Genomic DNA, 7,808 nt, shown 5'->3' with positions numbered 1-7,808 from the left:
AAAATGGCACTGACAGAAATTCTACACAAAATGACAAAATAGCCTGCGCAGTACTGCCTGTAATGGAAATGGAGGCCGAAATGAGCCCAAATAAAAAATCTGAGCTGCTCAGATTTTTCAAAAAACGCTCGCCAAAGCTAACTGAAATTGGAGAAAGTGAGCAGGTGTGTACTGGAGCAGCTGGCGACTAAGCTCGGGAGGACGCAACCTGCTCTGATACCAATTGTTAGAATTAGGGTTGCAGAGAAACACACACAGCTTGGAGAAGATGAAGGAAGCTCAAGGCACACTATAGAGAGTGTGTTACTTAGTGTGCTATGGAAAGATAGATAGCCCTAGAGTGATGGGAGTATATACAATGCACGAGGGAAAAAACCTCCTAAAGAGGGAAAAAATGCCCCAGCGGTCCTAGTGTGTTCACACACATTACTACCACATGTATATGGTAACATATATGAGAGAGGGAAGGGAAAATTTAGGGCATCTACACAAGAAAGGACTAAAGATTGTAGCCCCAAACTCCACGGCACCTCTTGTGGAGTTTGGTATTTAATTTTTGATATTACTTATTGGTGCCAAAAATTGGAGGCCCCTCTTTTACACTTAGTTCTACTTTAGTTACGAGTGAAGCACATTACTTATTGCATGACCCTCTTAGGGTGAGTTCTCATTGTCCTACGTACAAAGCAACCTTAGTGGATTATTCATAAAAGATCTAAAATACTGCTAACAAGCACCACAAGGCACGCCAGTTTAAGGAAGGTGATTATGTTATGCTTCGCATTAAAAGACGAAGGATTAAAAGTGTTGATACTAATGTCTATGCTAAACTTGCTTCTCATTTTTACGGTTTATTAAAAGATTTTAATGTGATCAATGATGTTTTATTTTGTTTAGACTTACCTTCACATTGGCACTTTTACAATGCATTCCACATTAGTCTTTTAAGACCTTTTAGATGATCCCTACCTACACATCACATTTATGAAGATCCACCTTCACTCGTGGACCAAGAAGAAGAATTTATCCCTGCATAAATAGTTGATCATAAACCACCACCACACGCACTGGCATGGTTTATAACCGCTATCTTTTGACATTCAAAGGCCACCCTAAAGAGGATGACAAATGGATGCCTGAAAAAAAAATTCGTAGTTTCCCAGACCTTCTCCATACTTTCCATCACTCACATTCCATTTGATTCTTTACTGAGAAATTGAGGAGAGTTGCTATCCCTGGTGGGAGGGGTGTTATGAGATTGGGCACTCTCCTGTTGTATGCGGTTAACTGAAATTGGGATAGCTGGCTTAATGGTTAACTTTGTGCTGTCAATTTGATTTTACTAATGGTGAGTGCATGATGATTTGTAGATTGGAATTCTGGGAGTTGAGAAGGAGGCTCCGGAATATAAAAATCCTCTCGATCATTTTATCTTTGCATATGCTTAGTGTAAAGTTCCTGGGAGTGTTTAATGGCAGAATGCATACTTGCATAAACATCATGAAAATTAGCAGTAAAATCATCAGCGGTAGGCACAACATTAGAAAGACGTGAAGCAAGAGTAGGAAGAGAGTGACCATACACAATTTCAAATGGAGATTTACCTATGGCAGTGTGAATGGTGTTGTTATATGAAAATTGTAGAATATGCAAATAATCATCCCATTTCTTGGGTTGAGAAGAAACATAAGCTTTTAGCAAGTCAATGATATTGTGATTAGTGACTTCGGTTTGACCATTAGATTCAGGATGGAATGTAGAAGTAAAATCAAGTGTAGTTCCAAGAATTTTAAAAACAGTAGTCCAAAAAGCACTACAAAATTGAGAATCTCAATCAGATATTATGACTTTATGCAAACCATAATGTGGAAAGACAGCTTTAAGAAATACTAGTGCAACTTGATGTGCTCTGAGTGTTTTCTTATAAGGAATGAAGTATGCTTTTTCAAAAAAACGGTCAATTACACTCCAAATTGTGAATGGTGAGTCGAAAATCCATTGAAATATGTTCCCAAGGTTTTTCAGGAATAGGGAGAGGGTGTAAAAGTCCCAATTTCTTACCTATTGCTACTTTGTTCTTTTGACAAATTAAACAAGTTGAAACATACTGTTTAACACCAGTTTTCATAGTAGGCCAATAGAAATCACGACATAAGTTTTGAAAAGTAGCAGCAAATACTCTATGTCTAGCATAGGGTGGTTTGTGTAACTCTTCAATGATTAATGTATGAAAAGGTTTAGCTACACACAATTTCTATTTGAAAGAAAGAAAGCTTTCTTGAATAGTGCATTCCAAATATGTGTGCACAAAATTCTCAATTATATGCAACCATGTGGTTTTAAAATCATCATCTTGTGCATAAGTGTCAGACATTGAATGAAATGAAGTACCCGTAATAGTTGATAGATTATAAAGAGAGGGTTTTTGGCTCAAAGCATCAGCTACAACATTTTTCTTACCGAGTTGGTATTGAATGTTGGGTTGAAACTTTGAATGAAGACAACCCACTTAATATGTCTATCATCTTTTAAGGGTTAAGACAGTAAGTACTTGATACTTTGCCGGTCAATTTTGATGATTAAATCAGCACCCATTAAATAGTGTTTTAAAAATTTCAAGACACAGCAGTCAACTCTTTATCATATGTACTAAATTTTGCTTCAGACAATTTAAATTTACAACTTTCAAATGCAAGTGGATGGTTATCTCTTGCATAAGGACTACACCGTTACCTTTTCCACTAGCATCAGTGACTACGACAAAGAATGGTCTATCAGAATCAGGTAATTGTAGTACTAGTGCATTTATCAAAGAATTCTTGAGTGCATTAAAGGAACTTTCTTGCAAGTCAAACCATGCATAAGAGTAATTTTCTTTAACATGAGAGTGAGGTAATAAGATTTCTAAGCAAAGTTGCGTACAAACTTCTTGTAATAACTACATAGACTAATAAAAGAACGAAGTTCATGAATTTTTTTTTGGGTCTAGGCCGTGACTGAATGGCTTCAATTTTCTTAGGGTCTACATGTATTCCTTTGCCCGATACAATGTGTCCCAAATATTCAATTTCAGATTGAAAAAATGAACTCTTTTCAGAATTCAAATACAAGTGGTTTTTATGCAAGAAAATCAAATACACGTGTTAAGTTCTCTTTATGCTTTTTTTTCGATTTATTGAATACAAGAATATCATCAAAAAATGAAATCACAAATTCTTGATGGCCAATAAAAATTTTGTTCATCATGCGTGTGAATGTGGCTGGTGTATTCGCTAGACCAAATGGCATGACAAGAAATTCATAATGTCCTGTTTGTGTTCTAAAAGCAGTTTTGTAGACATCTTGGTCAAACATTTTGACTTGATGATACCCTGATTTGGGTCAATTTTACTAAAGATGTTTGCTCCTTTTAGTTTGTCTAATTGATTATCCACTTTAGGAATATGGAATCTATTCTTGATAGTGATCTTATTGAAAGCCCTGTAGTCAATACACATACAAAAAGGTCCATTTTTCTTCTTAACAAGAAGTACTGGAGCTCCGTATTATGAACTACTAGGTCTTATAAGTCCTCAATCAAGCAAGTTAGTGATTTGAGTTTGTATCTACTGTTAGATTTACATGGTAAGGTGCTCTACAAGGAGGTTCACTACCCGGTAAAATATCTATTTTGTGGTCTTTTGGGCATGAATGTGGAATTCCAGGTGGTAGGTCATGCATGAAACAATTCTTAAATTGTGAAAGAAAATCATCATATGAGGAGTTATGTGAGGTTTTAATTTCAGCGGAGATTTGACTTACCAACACCAATTATGCTTTTCCTTGTATTTGAATTGCTCTTTTGGCTTGAGTGTGAGAGAGAAGTGGAAACTTTTGATGTGCTAGTGTTTCTTGGATGGAGAAACTTTGATTATTATGAGTGAGAGAAATGGTACATTTTTATAATTAATCAATGGATCAAATTCATGACGGAATGGCATTCCCAAAATCATATCAAGGCCATGCAATGGTGCTACCAAAAATGTACGTGCTTGTGTAAATTCACCAATGCAAACTTCAACAGTGACTTGGGTTTTGCAATTAAAACACTGATTATCAAAAATAGTTTTGACTTTGTGAGGTGAGAAAAATCAAGAGAGAGAGAGATTTTTTGTGCCAACCATGTAGAAATAAAATCATGGCTACTACCATCATCTAAAAGAATGGTGACACTTTCACCTTTGACTGTGCCTTGCACTTTAAACAAAGTGTGTGGAGATATAGGAGTACTTGAAGATGGGTTGTGATCGTGATCGTACTCGATATCATATTTCTCACTGTAATTGGCTTCCACTTCATTGTGCACCGTTGGGGCGGTTGTTGTTGAAAGGTCTTTGGTTTGGATTTTGGGTGACTCCATTGGGTTGGCCATTGCTCTTAGCAGGATCTTTTGGGCACCTATCTGCATAGTGACCATACTGGAAACATTTGAAGCACTTCACCTTTTTGTTACCATTAGAGTTTTGAGCAGGACGTTGGCTGTAAGAATTTTGGTTGCCTCGCTGTTGTGTGTTGCCATTGTTGTTTCCATAAGGTTGAGAAGTTGTAGCAGAGTTGTCAAATTTGCATCTCTTGAAAAAGGTGCGGCTTTGATGTTTGTTCCTGTCAAATTTAGGAGAGAAAGAAGCTCTCTTGTTATGTTTAGTGTTAGCAGTTTGTTCAGTATGAGAGGGTTGCCCACCTTTCTTCTTCTCCGTATTAAGGGAAAAATCAATAGCCTTTAACAATGATTTTGATTCAAACATATCTACCTTAGCACCAATTTGTAGTGCTAAGCCACATATATACTTGCGCTTCAATTTCCTGTAGTTGGCATGTTTAATAGCTTGCAATTGAATTAAACAATTCCAAAAACGATCAGTGTAGCTCTGTACATCTTCATTTCGACCCTGACAAATTAAACCCCACTGGCATCGTGCTTTAGCTTTATACTGTGTGGGTAAAAATTGAGGTAGAAATAAATTTTTGAATGCATGTCAGGTACATGGTCTTTTACCATGCTATTTGGTGGTGTTCCACCACAATGCAGTGCTACTGGTGAGATGATTTGATGCAAACTTTACCATTTCACGTTCGAGAAAGTCTTCATTATGAAAATAGTCATCTAATTGACTAATCCATGCTAGAACTGTGCTAGTATCTTTAGTGCCATCAAAATCCTTGAAAGTGAAGGCTTTTCTGCTAATTTTGTTTTGCATTAGTGTCGATGCAGATTCTATGCGTGCAGAATACAATAATTTATCTTCAAGCCCTTGCCTTTGCATGCATTTATATGTGAGAGATTGTTGCAGATTAGTGAGCTTCTCAGCAATTGTGGGCAGATGTGGAAGATGTGCCATGATTGCGTGCTTTCTTCTTTCTTTTTATATATATATTTTTTCTCTCTTTAAAAAAATGTATTAATAAAGGGTTGTGAGTGTATATGTAAATTATGATATGCAAGATAGTGCTAAGAAATAAAAATAAAGAGATAAGAAAAAATAAATGGATACTTAGCTTGACAGTCGGTGGTGGCGTGCACTCCAGAAATATGGTACACCAAGTTTGGTTGAAAAAGATGAACAATTGAGCGGTTAGTTTGCAGAGCAATTGAACTTTTGCCGGCGTCCAATCTCTCGTATCTCCAACAAACAATGGCAATAACAATTTAAGAATGTAGTCAACCTTCGGATACAGACCCGGTTATGGCTAGCTCCACGTTAGTGCCTTTGGGGATTTTGGCAACCACGTCGAACACGAGCGTCAAAACATTTGTATTTGAAAAGCCTGCTTCGAAAGTCTTGACAAATGACCGAAAAGGGGTGTGGGGAGCTCTAAAAATTCAAAAGCGATGAAAGTAGCCCACTAAAATGAAAATGATTTTATTGGTGTGTATATGTATACTTTTTGTCTATCGACTAACGAGTTGATAGGGGGAGTATGAAGGGTCCCTTAATTGGGTGTCTTTTAAAACTATGGTGGGAGGCCGACCAATGGTAGGGTAAGTTAAGCCTCACCTTTAAAAAAAGAAAGACAGTGTGGACAATGGTTAATAAGATGGGTAGAGTCGCATGTAGCATGCATGGGGAAGAGGAGACGAGGACGTCGTCTGCAGGTGTTTTCAAGTTGCGAGACAGAAGCAAAAAGCCATTAGAAGACCATGGTGCTCCTTTTTACACAATTCTTGTAGAGTTTGACTAAGGTCGACAGGAGAGGCCGCTTGCATGCAAGAGTTGGTTCTCGCAGCAAACCCTCTATATGCAGATTGTAGCCTTGTGGCTAGAAGCCGTGCCTTCTTTAAAGTAGGTCCCTCCAGTTCAAGCTCTCCCTTCAATCCTCGATCTCATGAAGGTTGACGGAGATCCACGTTCTTCTTCTTTTCTTTAAAGGCGCCAAGTATCGCCCTTCTAAAAATACTTTAAGCTCTCCAATGTCGAATTTCTTAGTCACGGCTTCCTTGTGCAGTTTCTCCGTATCTCATTAATTCTCTTGCTTAATTCCAAAAATCACTTTTTGACTTATTTAAGCTCTTCGATGACCAATTCTGGATAACCTTTCTTCAAAAATCTTCAAGCTCCTCTGCTTTCTTCAACTCTTGCTCTCTCTGGTCTTCACAATCGAGATGAGTTAGCCATCAATTGAAATTTAAATTGGCCATACCAAATCTCGATGTCGATGATCAAATTTAATTTGTCGATTAATCATCGATTAAGCTTTGGTTTGCGCACTTGATGCTACACTTGGAAAATTCAACAATTCTTCATAGACTTCACCATCAACATGTCACCTTATTTTCCAAAACCAAGTGTACACATACACCTAGATTATGACAACACACACACACGAAAGAAAAGGTTGACAAGGACAGAGTATACAAGAGTCTAAGAGGGATTGTAAGAGATGTAGACATAATCATGGAGTACACTAAATAACACAACATAGTATATGAGAGAGGGAAGGGAAAATTTAAGGCATCATGCCTAAAGATTGTAGCCCCAAACTCCACGACACCTCTTGGGAGTTTGGTATTTAATTTTTGATATTACTTATTAGTGCCAAAAATTGGAGGCCCCTCTTTTACACTTAGTTCCACTTTAGTTATGAGTGGAGCACATTACTTATTGCATGACCCTCTTAGGGTGAGTTCTCATTGTCCTACTTACAAAGCAGTCATAGTGGCTTATTCATAAGAGATCTTAAATACTATACAAAGGTAAAATGATCGAGAGGATTATTATTTGCCGGAGCCTCCTTCTCAACTCCCATAATTTCAATCTACAAATCATCATGCACTCACCATTAGTAAAACCAAATAGACAGCACATAATCAACCATTAAGCCAGCTATCCCAATTGCAACTTACTACATACGACAGGAGGGTGCCTAGCCTCGTAACAGATATAAGACCATCACTTTATACACAATTCCAATTTCTCAATGCTTATTAGGATTAATAAGGACATAGTGCATATGTGGAGAGTATAAGAGTTTCTTAAACTTAGCACATGGTGCCAAAAATTTCATTTGTGTGAGATAATCTGAGGTGTGTGCCATGATGGCAATTCTCAAAGGTTGGATTGAAGAGACTAACAAGTAAGGTACTTCTTAAGGTCAAGAAACTTAGGAAGGTAAGCATTTACCCATATAAATCCTATAAACTATAGGACACTATTTGTAATCTCTTTGATGCCTCACGGTAAGTTGCAAACCAAGCTATGAACGCTCGAGCTTGTTGCCAACAAGGTAAGAGCTTAGGTTGAAGATAGGGAAAAAAGCCCTTTTCAATTACT

Source organism: Adiantum capillus-veneris, chromosome 29, assembly GCF_014529385.1.
Source record: "Adiantum capillus-veneris isolate H3 chromosome 29, ASM1452938v2, whole genome shotgun sequence".
Classification (NCBI taxonomy): domain Eukaryota; kingdom Viridiplantae; phylum Streptophyta; class Polypodiopsida; order Polypodiales; family Pteridaceae; genus Adiantum; species Adiantum capillus-veneris.
The sequence above is the reverse complement of the archived record's forward strand: the minus strand, read 5'-3'. Positions refer to the sequence as shown.